The sequence below is a fragment of the Toxorhynchites rutilus genome, chromosome 2 (genome assembly GCF_029784135.1).
Source record: "Toxorhynchites rutilus septentrionalis strain SRP chromosome 2, ASM2978413v1, whole genome shotgun sequence".
Classification (NCBI taxonomy): Eukaryota; Metazoa; Arthropoda; class Insecta; order Diptera; family Culicidae; genus Toxorhynchites; species Toxorhynchites rutilus.
The window spans coordinates 52,711,594-52,731,348 of record NC_073745.1 but is presented as its reverse complement, the minus strand read 5'-3'; the positions used below and the strand labels follow the sequence as shown (position 1 = coordinate 52,731,348).

Here is a 19,755-nt window from a genome sequence, read left to right as displayed (position 1 = left end):
AAATGTTTGCATGCTCATTCATTGCAAGACGCAGGTCGCAGATGCAAACCAACGAGAGTAAAACTGATTTTCTTAGCAAGGTCTTCAACTAAAACCACAATAACAAAACTCGGGGTCCTGAAGTAACAGGGCGAACTCGATTATTATATTACATTTCTATATAACATATCCAAAAATCAGAAATGTGTTGTTTTTTGTTTTTGAATTGTAATTTTTCAAAGTTAATCGTTGGTCTAAAACTCATGTTTCACTTTTTTTTTTTTTTCAAAAATGACATTTTTCAAAAAATCTAAACTTTTGAATAACCATAAAAGCGGCTATCTTTGATAGCTTTTTTAATCATTATCCAAATGTACATCTCTTGAACGGGTTTTCCCCACTTTTTAAATTTTTAAAACAAGAACTGCATGTACAACAACAAAACCCATCCGTATTGTTTCAAGTTTGCTATTGATTTTGTTTTGTAATCAATGGTCAGATTTCTTTTTTCGGGTAACTTTGATAATGCTGAAATAATAAAGGAAAATATTAGAAAAAATCACTATTTTTATTACGATAGATTATATTGAGGTAAAGTTTCATAAAAGGGCTGTTCATAAACCATGTGGACATATTTTTCGTGGGTAATCCCAAGGTGGTCATCCACATTCCACGTGGTTAGAAGACTTTGAATTCCTCTCCCTTTTTTCGACAGTCTTCTAGTTATATCATAAAACACTTTTTATGAATTGTGGACATTTGCAAACTTCTCTTTCCCACTTGACTTGCCTCGTGGAATGTGGTCCTTTACGTAAAGTATGAACAGTCCCAAATATTTTTGACAGTCCAAGGGGTCATCCGTAATCCACGTGGGCTTGTTTTATTTTGTGATTTTAGGTTTTCTCCACTCTTTGACAGACATTTGCCAATTTCCTTCTCTCTCTCATAATCCGAAAATTTGTATAGAAGTAGGCAGGCTTTTCCTAAGGAGACGTCTACATTCCACGTGGGCAGTTCAGGATGAGGTGGAAATGGTTCAAGTAAAACACCAAATATGAAGAAACGAGCATTGCTCAACAAATTAAAAACAAAAAGAAGTTTACAAAAAGCAAATTCAACGTTTAGTTTAAAAGAGTATTTTTTGAAGAATTTATGGTAGGTATAGTAATTAAATCAAACATATTCAGGTTTTGCGTGATCCTGTTAATTTGTCACGACGCTTCTTGATATCTTTGGCAGCCTGATTCGGCTATGAAACATTTATTTGGTTTTCAATCCGTTCAAGGTTGCAGAGAGACGGTTCCTTATTCCTTCCTTTTCGTTAGATCTTTCAACGGACGACGGTTACGAGTTGCAAGCTTCGGCACTTTGCTAGTAGATTTGGTCTTTGCTTTGCCTTTAGCATTCGGGTGGCACACTTCATTAGCATGGGCATCATCTTCGACTTCGGGCGCAGTTTCAACTTTCAGTTTTTTGGCCACCAACTGTTGAACTTGCTCTCCGCTGATACTGGAACCTCGCTGAACATCAATCAATCGACGCTTGCGAGGAATGGTTCACTCCTCAGCTTTTCCAAACCGCTCTTCTTTCAGCATAATCACTAGCTGTTCTGAGAAGGATGAGTTAGCTGCAGTTTCTCCAGTATTAGACTCATCTCCGCTGCTAGGAAGATTCTTGAGGACTGCATTTTTGTTCAATGGATGAATTCCAGATGCTTTAAACCCAGCTTTCATATTCTTTGCGCTGTTTGCCTGAATTTTCTCCAAAGCCTTCTTCAAAAGTCGAGGAAAGATGTGTTTAGGAACACATCCTTTGTTCTTTTTCTTCCAGTCGCTCAATGTATCTCTCCATGCCTTTTTCAACGGTCCAAAATAGACTAAATACATCAAGGGGCTGGCATAGGTGTGTAGAGTTAGGCGGCAGCAGAACGAAGCTGATGTTGTTGGCAATGCAATTTTGTAGAACCCGGAAGCTCAGGTGTGAAGCAACATTGTCGCCGATGATGATACGTTTTTTGTCGTTGCGAAGTCCCTTGAAGTATGGTAGTGCTACCGTGGAGAACCAGTCCTCGAACACAACAGAGTCGAACCAGCCTAGAAATGAATTAAAATTAGAAAAAAGGAATTTCTACCAATTCTACACATATTACCAGATTGTATCTACAACCTTTTGGTCCTCCCTCGGTCCACGTTGGATACAGGTGGAGAGCTGCATAAACAACGTATGGTGGCAGCACTTTTCCATTGCCTGCTCCCGCAAACATCACAGAAAATGAAGATTTGGAATGGTCCATAACCCTGTCGACGTGTTTTTGTCCTCTTTGCACTACGACTTTTGTCTATCCCGGATCATCGCTAAAGTTGGTTTCGTCGTAATTTATCATGTTTTCTGACGGAACATCATCCACGGTTGTCGCCAGATTTTTAAAGTATTCATTGATCTTCGTGGATCAACTTTGGCACGACTTCGTTTGATGTTCTGGGACAAGCGCGATACTAAGTTGTGCCGTTCTAGGAATTAGTTAACCCAATCTTTTCCGGGAGAATTATTCTTCAGTTCATATTGTTGTGTTCGAGGAATTGCTTGACGAGCTTCTTAATGCAATCCGCAGTCAGAGGGAATCCCCAGATTCCGGCCACACGAACGGTATCAGCAAGATCCTTTTCTTGTGCATCGGTTAGAACGTTAGGGGAACCTGGTTTCTTGTCATGTAGTCCGTGCACCTTATGGTTCAACGTACCGTACGGTATGCCGAAGCTCCATGAAGCCGCGTATATAGATGCTCCTTTTTTCGGCACTTCAGCTACAGCTGCCTGTAACTTTTCGGGTGTGTAGTTTGTATAGGTTCTTTTCTCATTCTCTCGCGACATTTTAGACGGTTTAGACGCCACTACAGTCATCAGAAAACGAATAATAACTTTGTTAAAAAATCACGAATATGCACCGCAGGAGGAACTCGTTGGTTTGTTTACAAACAATGCGTGGGTATGGTAGTTTGCTCATTCTGTCGAAGGTAGTCTGGATCTTATCAGTGGAGCAACCTGAATGAACAAACCATGATCCGATTTTTGAAATATTGGATGTTTTTTAGAAAAATGCAAATTTAACGCACATATTGACGTTTATATGAATGAATATTTGAGAAAATATTGAGAGCAGTATACCAACATTAAAAAATCTATATTGGATTATAGCTCCCTGGGTTAGTTATATGAGAAATATGTGATTGTTTTAATGGCTTATAAGATAGCTCAAAAATCAGTAAAGATGTTTATTTACTTTCTTGATAAATGAACGACGCAAACAGCACAAAATCATAGCTGTATACATAGAATATCACCTCATTTACGAAATGGTAACATATGTGCTATAGTAAATATAACGAGAATAATGTGATAGGTAGTTATTTGCAGGTCATCATGCGCTATCAATGTTACCCGCACTATCAAAGTTAGCCGCTTTTACGGTACCTAACAGATTAGAGTAATCGACATATTAAATTTAAGTCAATGAGCTAGTCTTCTTTGAAAATAATATTCAATTTGCAAAAGAAATGGAATCCTTTTCGCATAGATCTCGTCTAGTCGCATAGGAATATCGAACGAAGACTAAATCATGTTAACTTTGAAAAATAATAACTCAAAAACGATAAAAAAACACACTTATGATTTTTGGATATGTTATGAGTTCGGAATAGGAATCAGTGACATAAATGGTGTTCGGAATTTGAGACAAATGTGATTAATGTTATTTTTAGTTTTTCACCATGAAAATATATTTGTGAATCAATTTTTTTGAAGTCAAATGAAAAAGTATCCAAAAATAAAATTAATTTCGCGATAAAGTACAATTTTGAATAATGAGACACTGTTTAATGGCCACCTAAGCTGAAGTGCTCGGAATTTGAGACAAAACGGTACTAAACACTCAACTCATTGAACCCATAAAGTCGGAAACTATTTTCAGGGTTTTTATTTTCACAGCACGTTACAACGAATTGTATAGTAGTGTACCGTCTTGATCTTGTTAATTTCCAAAAGATTCAAGTGGACCTTTTGCCTAATCGCGCGTGTATTATAAAGGGTGTGTCACATCAAATTGCATCACGGAAAAAACGCTGTAGAAATTCGCCCAGTAGACCGATCCTTTTGAAAATTTTAGACAGTAAAATAAAAACTATTAAACAACTTTTGGCATTTTCTTTTTATTCATACATCGAGCCCAAGCCCGTATGCTCGCACCTTCCTCTTTACCCCGTCCATAAGGTTCTGTACAACGTCAGGTAGTAGTTTTTTTTTGAACAGAAATCCATTTTCTCTTGAAATCCGCCTCCGATTTGACAACTTTTGGGTTCTTCCGGAGGGCCTGCTTCATAATCGCCCAATATTTCTCTATTGGGCGAAGCTCCGGCGCGTTGGGCGGGTTCATTTCCTTTGGCACGAAGGTGACCCCGTTGGCTTCGTACCACTCCAACACGTCCTTTGAATAGTGGCACGAAGCGAGATCCGGCCAGAAGATGGTCGGGCCCTCGTGCTGCTTCAATAGTGGTAGTAAACGCTTCTGTAGGCACTCCTTAAGGTAAACCTGCCCGTTTACCGTGCCGGTTATCACGAAGGAGGCGCTCCGCTTTCCGCAAGAGCAGATCGCTTGCCACACCATGTACGCTGGATTTGTCCTCTGCGGAGAAGAACAACAGGCCCGGCAGCTGACGAAAGTCCGCTTTGACGTAGGTTTCGTCGTCCATTACCAGGCAATGCGGCTTCGTCAGCATTCCGGTGTACAGCTTCCGGGCTCGCGTCTTCCCCACCATGTTTTGCCTTTCGTCGCGGTTAGGAGCCTTCTGAACCTTGTATGTACGCAGGCCCTCCCGCTGCTTGGTCCGCTGGACGAATGAACTTGACAAATTCAGCTTATTGGCGACATCCTGGACCGAACTTCTCGGATCACGTCTAAACTGCTTAACTATGCGCTTGTGATCTTTATCACTGACGGAGCATCCATTTTTGCCGTTCTTCACCTTCCGGTCGATGGTTAGGTTCTCGAAGTATCGTTTTAGTACTCTGCTGACCGTGGATTGGACGATTCCCAGCATCTTACTGATGTCCCGATGTGACAACTCCGGATTCTCGAAATGAGTGCACAGGATTAATTCACGACGCTGTTTTTCGTTCGACGACATTTTTCCAAATTTACGAAAAATTGACAGTGAAGCATGGCCAACGTGATCTATACACTCTTATCTGATTATAAGCGAAAGCTGAAGATATAATTCCTAAAAATTAAATTTCTACAGCGTTTTTTCCGTGATGCAATTTGATGTGACACACCCTTTACCTTCCTATTCCACTGAATAAATATCTTGGAAATCGGGAATGAACACAGTCTTGTGATCGCAATTAGATAACATCCAAACCGCGCACTGACCTAGCCAATATCAAACCGGTGACCCACTACCGAAACCAATTTCTATCACTTCGCTGACCACAACAACGACAAACCATGCGATGCTTCCGCCATCCGCCATGGAGTTGGCGCTTGTAAAATCCCTCCTTACGCTTTGCATCTCCCGGAAACACCCCTTATCGCTTCGAGTCACTGCACTGAAACCGTAGACTGAAATCCAACCGTATATTAATTAATAGGTAAATCAAAGCTTCCGTTTGCTGCATCGATTAAGCTTACACTTCGGGGGAGGTTCCCAGGAAGAACACCTCGTCACCCGGCCGAGACGAATTTCAAACGGGCTGATTTTCCCACCCAATGCGGCGCACTTTTTTGTCGTGCTCATATGCGCTTTTAATGAGGTAATAATTCGTAAAACAAATCAATGGAACTGGAATGCATCGCAGGGTTTTGCGCAATTTTCACTTCATTTCTTGTTGATTATGAAAGTGGGCCCCGGCTGCACTTGTCATGTGAATGAAAACTACCCCTCGGTAGGGCTCGGTGGTATTTACCACAGCAAGGGACCTAATTTGACCAGACAGCGGAACTTGTTTCCCCACCACGTGTGACAGTTTCACGGAGAACGAACCGACTAACTTAAGGCCTGGTTGGCTGACTGGCTGGCTTGTCGGTTGGCCAGGGTCCCCCGTCTAGGGCTTCCTAAATGGGCCCTCCGTACGTCGGTAGGAAACTGAACTCTTGCGCGCGGTAATCATATGATACATAAATCGTAATAATATGGCAATTATCTGCACCTTCCCTTTCCTGCCCCGACTTATCGAGCCGAGTGTGAGTTTGTTACCTACATTTGCCCCTCTATCTAAACGCGGTGCGCGATGCTGAAAGTGAAAATAATGGCTCTCACGAGGAATGCAACGGGGCGCTAGGTCAGGAGGAGCTAAGATGCGAGGCCCCTCAGAGCACAGGGCTGGGTTATGCTGTGGTATAAATTTTCCTAAGATAATTTTCGTAAATTGAAATTTGATAATTCATTGTCTTCCTGGAATGGATACGTTCGGGTCGCACGTTTCCATGAGCATATTCAATCGATATAGACTGTTTGAATGGTGCTTTTCTCATTAAAGGCAATGACTTTAATATGTTTTATGGGATATAGATGCACGGGAAATTATATGTTGTATTGGCAAGCTTGGGTAACCCTATCAAACGTTTTATCTGTTGACTAATTACTCGTATTATTTATCATTTTCCTCCTGTACAGCAGCACTGTTTAGTTGATTTATCATTCGTATTTCGGGACTAAATCGACTATTTACTCAAACATTCATAATGTTTAATGTTTATAGGTGCACCATTTAAAGGTTTTGCAGATCACTCGACCTTAGTCAGGAATCGAATTGCGAAATTTCAGCAGCCACGCAGTTCATGCCATGGCAATCAATCACAAATTGCATCTACTCAAGCTTGTCCCAAGCGCAAACAGGCAGCAAAGTGCACACTAACAGCAATCAGAATTGGTAAACTTGTTGGAGGAGGACTGATAGAGGCAGAAAGAGAGAGAGAGAGAGATCTGCACTAGGATCTGCTTTCGTTCGAGAGGTACGAAGCGATAGATCACAGATACAGTGCTCTATACGTGGCAGCCAGGATGGAGTGTGTGGATAGAGATTTAGCATAATACCTAGGAGCGATATTAGCGTGAACACTGCTACCTCCGTGGCACTATGCAAAAAACTTCGATTCGATTCGAACATCGAAGCATCGTATGATGTTTGGATTGCGGCGCTAGACGACACAATTTTGTTGCAATGTTTTTTCATCTAATGAAAGCAAATGATAGTCTGTCGGTATTCTACGAAATGCCAATTTGTTGTTAGCAGGTATGAAAATGTAACCGTTGGAGTATGTTCGGTAATTACATTATAAGTGTAGATTAATAACGAATGAAAGAGTTTCGACCTTTATGCTTATCCAAGATCCCAAGATTTGTTTCATTCCTTCGCTTATGATAGATATGTATCACTAAATTCATCATCATCAAATAAAAAATCTGTAAAATATTTATAGCAACAACATATATTGACTTTCATTTCTTTCATTTCTGTACCGGGATGTAAGCAGAGATCCTGATTTTTCAGGATTTCCCAGACTTTTGGACACGTTCCCTGAAATCCTGACAAACAATCAATTTTGCCTGATTTTTCTTAAATGATCCTGATTTTGTACTTTTCATCCTGATTTTGTACTTTTTACTTCCTTAGAATGAAAATTATCCGTAATAAATATACGAAGTTTTCCAGGTTGGAAATGGGAATAGTCATAGTAACCTACATAAAAAAGCTCTCCAGTACGCACTTGTTCAATCTTTTTTTTTGTTTGTTATCTATATTTTCCGAAGCGATTCTCTTTATCGAAGATACAATGTCGATAATTATTGAAGCCTCAAGTTGACCGGAAAGAAAGATTGTCTATCAGATTAGCACACCCAAAGGCAGTTTCAAATCGTTATATTTTGAATGAAAATAATTACTTGTTGTTTTTTGAATATTTAAAGCACGTAGTCCTAGTTCTTGCTTTACAACTTTGTCTATAGATTTCCTGATATTTCCACAAAAACTCATCATCATTAGCATCACCTTTCGAAATTAATTTCTAAGCTGAACTTATTCATTATTGTCGAAGCTCCATTATGAGCTTTTACTAAGCAAACAGTCGATAAATTCCCACAACTATTGCTCGCAACAAATTGAAAAAACTTCCAGAATTAGTGCAATATGACAGCCGTCGTGTTCCATCAGAGAAACGTCAAACTTCATGTCTCTTTGACAACACGACAATTTGACATTTTGGAATGTGCTAACGCACCTAACGCACCTAGTGATCAATCTATCCTGGATTCCTCGAGTCGAGAAGACGCACCACGCTAGATATGGGGTACAGACTAGGGGGCGTTGCTGATTAATGGTCAGCTGCATCCCAATAGGAAGTATCCCGTGTCGGGCACACGTACAGAGCTTTGGAGACAGCAACATCCCAATTACCAGAATACTTGTAATACTAACCTCGAGCCGACCGCGAGTAATCGGTTACATATTACTAACATAGATAATAAGAAAAACTGTCAAAATATTGAACTCCCGGCCCCGTCAGGCTAACGCCATATGAGCCTTGATAAAAATATATATTTTGGAAAAAAAATAAAACGCACCAGCTGAACTAAACGGATATTGCACCATCAGATTATCACTGGTTATGGTCCCTGCGAAATCCCCTCAAGCACACGTACTTCGACACTATGGACAGCATAGAAATTATCTTTCTTTAATTTAAAAAAAAAACTGTGCATAGAAAATTGAATAAATGTATGTTTGCCTATAGAAATCATGCGTTTGTGTTTCAAAAAATCGCTTCAAATATTTCGGACAACACAATATGAGCTATCCTGATTTCTCCTGATTTTTATTTTCACTCTCCCTGATTTTTTAAAATAATAGTTGGCAACCCTGGATGTAAGTTAAAAGATTCGAAGACGAGGGCGTGACGCCTGGAGTGCAAGGTTCGGAACGTTAATACTCTTTGCCGGCAGAATGGGATGGTATGATAATCGCTTCATTCGCAAGACAGAATGTAAAAAATTTATATGATTGTTAATTATTGCCCCGAAAACTCGTTCAGTAGCTCAAAAATAGTGTTGAAAACAGACTATTGAACTGAGTTGTTATTGCGATGTGAAATAGGGATGGTCACGCTCATACGCCTATGCATTATGCCCTTCTCTCCCAATTCCATTTCTTTGCTGCAGCCGGACTAAACGGAGCCGCATTGTCTATCGACCGATGATTCCAATTGTCGGAGCTTGGGAAGGGGGTATTCGCGAAAATAATACTTTTCCGGCTCAACGAGGTGGTATAATAATCACAATATTCGTAAAATGGAATGCCTAAGAGTTATATGCCTGTAACTTATTGATTACTGTGTGGATTCCAGAATGCACATTGACATCACTGCCAGCTATAACTGTCTCACCTTATTCGCTCATCCCACAATTCGTACATACCCCGATCAACCTGACCTGACGACCTAGAGAGCTCGGCCTGACAGCTGATGTGAACACATCACACAGGAAATCGGCCTCTTTCTCATTCCAGTCGCAGCAGAGGTATGATGTGTTATCGAGCAAGACGGGTCTATGGTACTAGGTGAGGCCGTTTCGTCACTAAGTTGGTTAGGGGAGCGGTATATGAAAACAGCACGGAAGAAAGTAGAAGGGGAATTATTTGCTTGTAGCGTGAAAGAGACAGACTGATCACGAGCGAGCTTCGGCAATAGCGTATTGTGTTTTGTTTACAAACAAAACACAGTAGACTTCTAAGATGGCTGAAGAGTGGTTTTAGCAAGTTGGCCCACCTTAGTATATACTTCTACGCGCCTTGTTATCGAGTACCGGGGCAAGATTGTATACCCCACGGAGCTCGGTTATTCACATTGGCGATCCTGCCAGGAGCTGAAATTTTCGGTTGTGCGTGGGGAGATAGTGAAATGAGTGTTTGAAAATGTTTCGAGCAATAAAATTCATGAAAGTGAAACAACATTGTCGTCCGGGCCCAACGAACTTAGCCAGTTAACAGGTATGCTATGAAGGTCCTCGGGTTAGCATTAGTAAATGGCGTGCATTTTGTGTGGAATTTTCAAGAACATTTTGGTTCATTTTGTCTCCGAGTTCAATTTTATGAAAAAAGGAAATATATAAAAACGGGATTATATCAATAAAATTCACTAGTTTTATAGAGTTTCTGAACACAACACTACACGCTATTTTATATGTGTGAGTAATTTTTGTTTGCGACACAAAAAATGTACTGTTTTGACGTAGGACCTCGTCTTTCGGGAACATATTGGGGTACAAATCGAAAACCGAAAATCGAACACATCGTGCAAAATTGTCCAATTTCAACCGCTTATTGCTCAGTCATTTTATGATGGATTGATAAAGTTTTTGCGTCAATCGATTTCGGCACTCCATAACAATTTTTTATAATTTTTTATATATATGAAGCTGCCTGGGTGAAATCGGCATTGAAAATACCTGAAAGTAGGGGGAGCTTTCGCTCCTGCCGAAATGTATTCCCTAACAGAGACATCAAAACCAAGCTGCCTGGGGGAAATCGACATTGCAAATACATTAAAGTAGGGGGAGCTCTTGTTCCGACCTAAAAGTGTTCCCTAACAGAGACATCAAAACCAAACTGCCTGGGGGAAATCGACATTGTAACTATATGCCAGTCGAGGGCATTTCTATATTGCGATTAAGGTGAGTTGTACGATTAATTCTAACAAATAAAATTTAAATTTGGAAATTAAATGTTGGTTGCTTCGTGAAATTTCATATCAATGACCGATCGTGTATTGTGAAAAATTTAGCACAAGTGTAAGTGTAAAATTGTATATGGTAGCAGTTCTGTTAAAAACGACTTCATATATGAAAGGATTTTTTTTCAATTTTCATAAATAAAAACCGAGGTGTGTTCCCGCTCGAGAACGGGTCGTTTGGTTTAAGCTGTCTTTTTGGTTGTGTTCATTTTCACCCAGGGAATGTTTATACGGCGAGATAAATTGAATAAGTGAAGAAATATTAGAAAAAGAGATTTCCTATATGCTCTACATATAGTATTAGGTGTTGTTAGTCCAATTAAAATTCGCATTGGGTTGAATAAACACTCAAGAAGTAAAAATTATAAAAGAAAATTACCCTTCCATTTCAAATATGTTTTCTCTATATCAAAGTAACATGTTTTTATTGATGAGAAAAAAATGATAATTGTGTTGGGTATTGGTAATTATCTTACATTACATTGGTGAGTATTTTTTTTCTTCATTTCATCTATACATAACACAGGAGGCATCTCGTCTGAAATCACAGAGGGCGGTTTTCATCATATCTCGTTCCACTTCGGTATCTTTTATCTGATACGCACCATACAACGACTGTTTACCGTCCTTCTGTCATCATCACTCGGTAAACACTGGTGGAGTGAACATACAATACCCAACAACCAAACAAAACGGCCCTATTCAGGGCCACCAAATCATTATCAAAGAGTTTAACGATGTAATTCTCAAAACATATCCAAAATCAACATAAAGCCTAACGAAATCCTACGTCAACTATGCGGTCGTGTCTTGGACACAACCCTCCTTTGACTTTTTTTAATTTGCTTGTTGGATTTACGGATTGTGTGACTCCCACGTGTCACACGGTAGATGGAAGTGATGAATTTTTTTCCGTGTTGTATAAGAAAGGAAGCGGCTCTTGATGAGCGCTAGGTTCAATTGAAAGCAGATCGAGATGATCGCGCCAGATTCAATTGAAAGCGGACCGAGACGACCGCGCTAAGTTGAATTGGAATTGAAATGATAAAAACACTAGATTGAAATTTGTTCCGTGTAAAATAGGTTCGCGTTCCCGAAATTCAAAGTGACTCGAAAAAAAAATCATTGAGATTCTATCGATCGAAACGGACCACGAAGGAACAGAAATGGGCGGTGCGATTTGGGATGCAGTTAGAATGACAGCCGCGGTATCGAGGATTAAGCACATATAAGGGTGTAAAGATATCGGCGATGCGGAACGATTATCGCGAATAATACGAGCGGATGAAGCAAATGCAAACCACCATAAACCGGGTCGTGGAAGCTTAGAATTGAAAGCAACTATTAACGGAGACCGGAGAAGACTGAAGAATGCTTGAAGATGTATTTTGATTGACCGTACACTAACAAAAATTGCGGAAAAAAACAGAGTTCCCCAGAATTGTTCATATCGATGGAATAGGAGCTACAAGGAATCTAAATTACGGGTTAAAAAGTGGGAAGATTGCAGACCATGAGCTCGTCTGTCGTGTTCGACCTAGATACGATGATTCGTGTACGTCAGGCTCGGGTGAAAGTAGAATCGTGGTTCGACCCTCGTAAGTATACCATGATGGAACAGCGAAATGGTATCTTGAAACCAACTAATTTAGAATTATGCGGTAGAAGAATTACGTCAATGTTATGCGTGCAGAAAAGCTTTGCGCAGTGGCGATATCGTAACCAATGAGGTACATCCGAGGTGCGATTATTGCTAGTTGAAAACTAATGCGTGAAGAAAATGAAGTAAAATAAAATGCTGTCAGTGTGAAAGTTTCTCGCGGCTTACACCGCGAAACCTGCCCAGCTTAGCTCACCTCTTTTTTTAATATAATCTCTCAGGGTCGGCCACCGACCTCGGGAGGACTCTTCGACCCGTATTTTCTCGCAACGGAAACCTAGAATCACCTTTTCCAATGTGGACTGGTTCTGAGAAAGGAGGATAGACAACTCGTAGAGGGGGTTAATTTTATATTTTATTTAAGCTGGGCCCGTTGATGAGAGAGAGAGTTTAGCACGTACCTGGTACTCTTAGATTCGCGTTGATTCGAAGATTCCCGTGGATTCGTGGATTCGTGGATTCGCGTGGTTTCACACGGATTCGTGGTGAGGTTCGATGTCGAACTTCGTCCAGGTCAAGGCGCCTCTATATGTACCAGGTGAAACAATTATATGAAATGCACTTTCAGCCATATTGGAATTGCTGTCGGTATTGTTTACAAACAGCAACAGAACGCTGCCGGCGGCTCTCTACAAACTGCTACGACGCTTATTCGAACGATGCCTACTATGTTCGGTTTTTGCGAATTTATGTGAAATAGAAGGGATGATTTTGTAGTATTTCATTCTCATTTCCACACTCTCGCATGTAAAAAGGCAAAAATAGCATATCTTAGCAATAACAAAACAAACAACCCCCGCTCCACAAACCGTAATCCCCTTCTTATTGAAGTGATGATGTTGCTTCACCTGTTATACATTGATATAAGCGCCTTGGTCCAGGTGTTCGCTTGCTGGCTTTCTTCCATTTATTCCCCAGATTTATTTTTTTTTGAGAGGGGGTGGATGTTTGGATTGCAGAATGCACATTGACACCACTGCCAGCTATAATTGTCTCACCTTTTTCGCTCATCCCACAATTCGTACATACCCCGATCACAGCAACCTGACGAGTAAACCTTGAGCTCGGCTTGACAGCTGATGTGAACACATCACACAGGAAATCGGCCTCTTTCTCATTCCAGCCGCAGCAGAAATATGATGTGTTATCGAGTACAGGGGCAAGATAGTATACCCCACGGAGCTCGGTTATTCACAATTACTAAGTCCATCGTTAGTTCTATGTCCACCTTGCGGTTATATCACAGATAGAACCCCCTTCTAGTTTTTAAATTACTTTCGTTATGTCTAGGACTATTCTAACTAATCCAATCCAATCAATCCAATATGGGTTTGACGTAGGACTACTGTATAGAGGAACCACTCTACGAAACTGAAAAACAGGCATGTAACGAAATATTAAGATACTTCAAACGCATGTTACGCAAAACGTTTATTGCGATATATGGTGAATAACAGTGAATATAATTTTACAAGTAATCAATTTAACGAGAAAAACATGTATCCCATTGAACTATATTCAATACAATGCGGCCGTTGTGTAACGTTATTACGTACAATTCGAGCTTGCATGTAACGGTTTCAGGCACTTATCACTTGGCAGAATATTTTTTTTATCTCATTTGTTTATTTATTTAGGATCATCAAAATTCTATCTAAATTGTAATATTCATCCAAAAGATTTTCCGCTGGGGACTTGCAAGTTGCGACTCCAGATGCACGTTTCCACCAGAGAACCTCGTCTTATCGATCCAACGCATACAACGATACAATTTTGTTCGGTTGATGTACCGCATCGATCTTAATGCCGTCTGGTGAAGAGCGTTTTTGTATTTTCGCATCACGTTGCTATCGCCTATCCCCGCCTCTCTATAATTTAATCTGAAGGCTCACAATTGACAATTCAAAAAATGTATATTTTGATGATGTTTTGCACAGTATTTCTTTAAATCATTCTGTAGATTCAGTTGCATACAGTTGATTTCCGTCTCTCCATTTGTATGCTTATTTAACATTCCAAAATTCGAATTGTGAAAAAATGCACCAGATCGCAACCCCAATTTTTCACAAGGATTTAAAACAACAGAAATCGCTCCCGGAAGTCCCTGCTGTTCTCACACACAGAACAGACAATACCGGTACAATTCGTACAAATTCCGAACTATTTGCCTGTGCTAGGTAACAACAATGCTGTTCTGATCCTGCGAGTTGAGATGTGGGGGCTATGTACAAAAATATTATCCACTTCGGTAATGCCATATGAACACACACACCCCGAGAGCAGCAGCAGAGTTATGCTCGAATTGGCATTGAAACCGAAAGCTTCCTGGATGTTGAGCTGCTGCTGCTCTGAGCACCGACTTCCCGTTGCACGGTCCGGAATTTTCCCCGGGTGCGGCTAAATATGTCTATCGTTTAATGAGCTTCCGTGTATTCTGCGAACAAAGCTCACCAGATTCAGCTGCGCCACGGGAACATGTTCTCGTCCCTGGTTCAGGTTCTGGGAGGACGATGCAAAACAGATTCCCTCACGGCACGGAAGCGTGAATGTAAGCTACCGGCTTGTGTTGAAACCGCTGGGCACAAATTTAAAATTGACACCCGAAAATGTCAAAAAACCCGAACAATATAAAAACTGACAGCTACGTTAAGACAAAGCGACATAAAAAGTATATTCGTAGAACGCTTAGTCTGATAATTGATTACTCTGAAACTTGAACCGTGAATTTTCTATTTAAAAAAATATTCAGTACTTTAATTAGTGTTTTGAAAACATAAATTTATAAAAGCGGTAAGCCGCAGATATTTATATTAAAAATATATATAAATATATTACTGAATTTGTTCGATATAGGACTCCAACATTTACATCGGGGATTGCACACGCGGTTTGCAGTGCAAGATAGATAAAAAACTAGTTCTGTAAGTCAAATAATTATATATTTCTTTGATAAAATGTAATTACCTACGATGAATTTTTAGTTTGAGCTGGATTAAACGTGCTGCTACAAAAACTACGTTTTACTAAACCGATTTTCCGAACAATTTCTCAAAAGAACTATTTCTAACCTTACTTTTGAGATGGAGGATCAAGCTTGCGAGAAGTGCAATAAAACCGATAATCGTCCAATGGTGGCTTGCGACGCATGCGAAGCCTGGTATCACATGGAATGTGTAGGAGAATCTCCGGGAGTGGAAAATCGATCTTTCGAGTGTCCTAAGTGTGCTGTCAAGAAGGATAAACAAGCAAAAAGGGGGAATAAGCAGAACGCTCCCGCGCCCTCAAAGCCTTGTAAATATCAAACCTCTAAAGGCGCAGTGCCTCCCATCGAGAGAGATTCTAATCTGGAATTTCCGGTTCCATCTGATAACCAAGACAACTCGGAGCGAGCAGAATTTATCGGTCAGAACGAAGTGGCAACGAACACATTAGAAACGGTAGGCGAAAACATAGTCGAATGTGGTTTCGAACATTCCGGGAACCGTCTACGAGATAAGCTAAAACGGTTGGAGAATGAAATGAAGTTGAAAGAAGAACAACTATCAGAAGAGAGAATAATTCAGGAGAAGCGGATCGAGCTGGAGGCGAAGTTAATGCAGAAGAGACTGTATCAGCAAAGGGAGCTGAAACAGAAACAGTTGCATCACGAACGTCTGATGTATCAGAAACAGTTGGAAGAAGAGGCTGAGTTTCAACGTCAACAACAACTCTTACGCGAAGAATTCTCAAAACTCAAAGGCGATCTGCGATCTTCTGAGTCGGAAAATAAAACGACGGAACCCAGTAATAGCAATCCGCAACCTGTTCCTGAGTTACAGGAAACACCAAAACGTAACCCGAAATTATCAAAAATTCCAGTACTCACGCGAACAACGCAGGCAGAACAGCAAGACGTTCCAAGTGAGGACGGTTCATCGTCTACGAGGGATGCAGACAACGACGAGGAGGAATTCGAAGAGCTCAATCCAGTACCGCCCGCAATTCCAACGCAGACGACAAGAACACTAACTTCGTATGGGTCGGGGCCAAACAAGGCTCAACGTGCTGCTCGCCAAGTTTTAACGAAAAAACTTCCCGTGTTCACAGGTCGGGTTGAAGAGTGGCCGCTTTTCTACAGCAGTTATGTCAACTCTACGGATGCGTGCGGCTTCTCAGAGGTAGAAAACCTTGTACGTCTCCAAGAATGTTTAAGAGGACCAGCTTTGGATTCGGTACGTAGTCGGCTTCTACTTCCAAAAGCTGTTCCTCAAGTGATTGAGACCTTGCGTATGTTATACGGTCGGCCGGAACAGCTTATCCATACTCTGCTATCCAAGGTCCGAAGAACAGATGCACCAAGAGCTGATCGACTAGAAACCTTCATACCATTCGGGATGGCGGTACAAGAGCTATGCGATCATCTGGAAGCAGCAGAGTTGCACGACCATCTTGTGAATCCGGTTCTGATTCAAGAACTGGTCGATAAACTTCCAGCGTCCACGAAGCGAGAATGGGTTCATCATAAACGCAATGCTGCAAACGTAAATCTCCGCACATTTTCTGATTTTGCGTCGTCCATCGTGTCCGAAGCCAGCGAAGTTACACTGAACGTCGATTCACACTTCTCCACTAAATTTGAAAAACCGAAACCGAAGGATAAAGGATTTATTCATGTTCACAGTGGACCGTCAACGAATTTATTTCCACTAAGTCCATGTCGCATCTGTAAAGCTTCGGGTCACCGTATACGAAACTGTGAAGAATTTCGCCGATTGAATCTTGCTGAGCGGGTTAAGCTGATGGAGCGCTGGAAGCTGTGTGAACGTTGCCTCAATGAGCACACAGGATGGTGCCGTTTCAAGATTACGTGCAATGTTGGTAATTGTCGCTTAAATCATCACCCATTGGTACATAAAGATACGACTCCCGTTCCGGTGGTACAACGAGCTACGACTCTGGCCACAGTTAATGCAGGTCATCTACACACGCATCTCGATGGGAAGCTACCCGTTATTTTCAGAATCGTTCCTATCACATTGCTTGGTGAGCGAAAATCTATCACTACGTTTGCTTACCTCGATGAAGGCTCGTCAATGACACTCGTTGAAGAGAGCATCGTTCGCGAGCTGGGAGTACGAGGAGCGTATCAGCCGTTGACTCTCCAGTGGACGGGCAATATTGTTCGACGGGAAGCTTCATCTGAGTGTGTGTCATTCAAAGTTGCTTCCGATGCAGGAGATCGATTAGATGTGAAAGAAGCACATACGGTGAAAAAGTTACATCTACCGAAGCAGCGAGTTAACTTCAAGGAGTTGTCCAAACATTATCCACATTTGGAGGGTCTGTATGCAGCCGACCATACTGGAGAGGAACCGAAAATCCTGATCGGACTCAACAACGCCTTCTTGCTTGCTCCATTGGAATCCAGGGTTGGTAATGCCAATGAACCCATTGCAGTTCGCTCTTGCTTAGGATGGACGATATATGGCCCTAGAGATACTGTTTCGACAACTGGTTTTCTCGGTTTCCACAGTGGATATACTAACGAGGATCTTCACCAAATGATGTGGGAGTATTATCTGAGTCAAGAGCCTCGAACCATTGTAAGTAAGCTTCCGGAATCTGCTGAGGACCGCAGAGCACGAGAACTCTTGGAGGCTACGACGATTAAAATCGGTGATCGGTTCGAAACCGGTCTCCTTTGGCGAACAGACGACGTTAAATTACCAGACAGTTACCCGATGGCAATCAAGCGGTTACAGGGACTCGAGCGGCGACTTCTGAAGAATCCGGAAATGTACGATAAAGTGAAACAGAAAATAAAGGAGTACCAAGTAAAAAAATATGCACATAAAGTAACCCCGGAGGAACTTGCGACGTCTAATCCGAATAAAATATGGTACTTGCCTCTGAATGTGGTTGTCAACCCAAGGAAACCACAAAAAATAAGGTTGGTGCTTGACGCAGCGGCACAAGTAGACGGCGTATCCCTAAACTCGAAGCTCCTCGCGGGCCCGGACTTCCTGACGCCCCTCCACACCGTTATTCAACAGTTTCGCGAAAGACAGGTGGCGTACGGCGGAGATATTCGTGAAATGTATCACCAGTTCCGAATGAGAGACACAGACAAACACGTTTTGCGTTTTTTGTTTCGGGCTCATCCAAAGACTGAACCGGAAGTATACGTAATGGACGTGGCCATTTTTGGCTCAGCATGCTCGCCTGCGTCCGCACAATATATAAAAAATCTCAACGCATCCCACTACGCTGATCAGTTCCCCGAGGCAGCAAGTGCAATTATCCACAAGCACTATGTGGATGATTATTTTGATTGTGCGGATACTGCTGATGAAGCTATTGAACGAGCGAAACAAGTGCGTTACATTCATAGCCAAGCTGGTTTAGAGATACGCAATTGGGTCTCAAACTCGACAGGTTTCCTTGAAGCAATGGGTGAATCAACTTCAGGAAGCAAGGTGTCGTTGAATAACGGCAAAGAGGGTCCTAGTGAGCGTGTTTTAGGAATTATTTGGCTGCCCTCCGACGACGTGTTCACTTTCTCCACGACGATGCGCGCAGACCTGATGCATTATATGTCAACCAACGATCGTCCTACTAAACGGATCATACTCAGCTGCATAATGAGTCTTTTTGACCCATTAGGTTTGCTCGCACCATTTACCGTTCACGGGAAAGGTCTTCTTCAACATACCTGGCGCTCTGGCTGCGATTGGGATGAGAAGGTGAACGATGAGTGCTACGAAAAATGGTCTCGTTTGCGAAATGTATTTCCCGTCATCAACCAAGTGCTCATACCCCGGTGTTATCTGCGAAATGCCCCATCAAGCGCATACAGTACGCTGGAAGCCCACGTGTTTATGGATGCGAGTCAGGATTACTACGGGTGCGCTGTATATTTCCGAATAACTCACCAAGGAAATTCTCGATGTTCGCTGGTGGCTGCGAAGACGAAAGTTGGTCCGTTGAAGCCATTTTCCATTCCAAGAATGGAGTTGCTAGCTGCAACATTAGGAGTACAACTGTTGAATTCAGTATTATCAAATCACAACATCAAACCTACGAAACGTGTTCTATGGACTGACTCATCAACAGTGCTGCATTGGATAGCCGCAGACCCGCGAAAATTTAAACCGTTTGTCGCGTATCGAGTCGGCGAAATTCTGCAGGAAACAAGTATAAACGAGTGGCGTTATGTACGCAGCAAATTAAATATTGCAGACATCCTAACTAAATGGAGCAATCATGCTTCACTAGAGCCCGATGGTCCCTGGTTCTGTGGTCCGGATTTCCTCCAACACTCGGAGGAAGAATGGCCATCTTACAACCGCCCTCCGCCAAGT

At 41.6% G+C, this 19,755-nt stretch overlaps 1 protein-coding gene and 1 pseudogene across 3 annotated transcripts in view; both read left to right on the top strand.

The window, feature by feature from the left end:
• The window catches only part of LOC129767519 (mucin-2-like), a 223,023-nt gene that overhangs the window by 132,973 nt on the left and 70,295 nt on the right, over nucleotides 1–19,755 (top strand). The gene's annotated exons all lie outside the window — the stretch shown is intronic.
• On the top strand, nucleotides 12,452–12,531 carry LOC129772062 (U4 spliceosomal RNA; annotated as a pseudogene).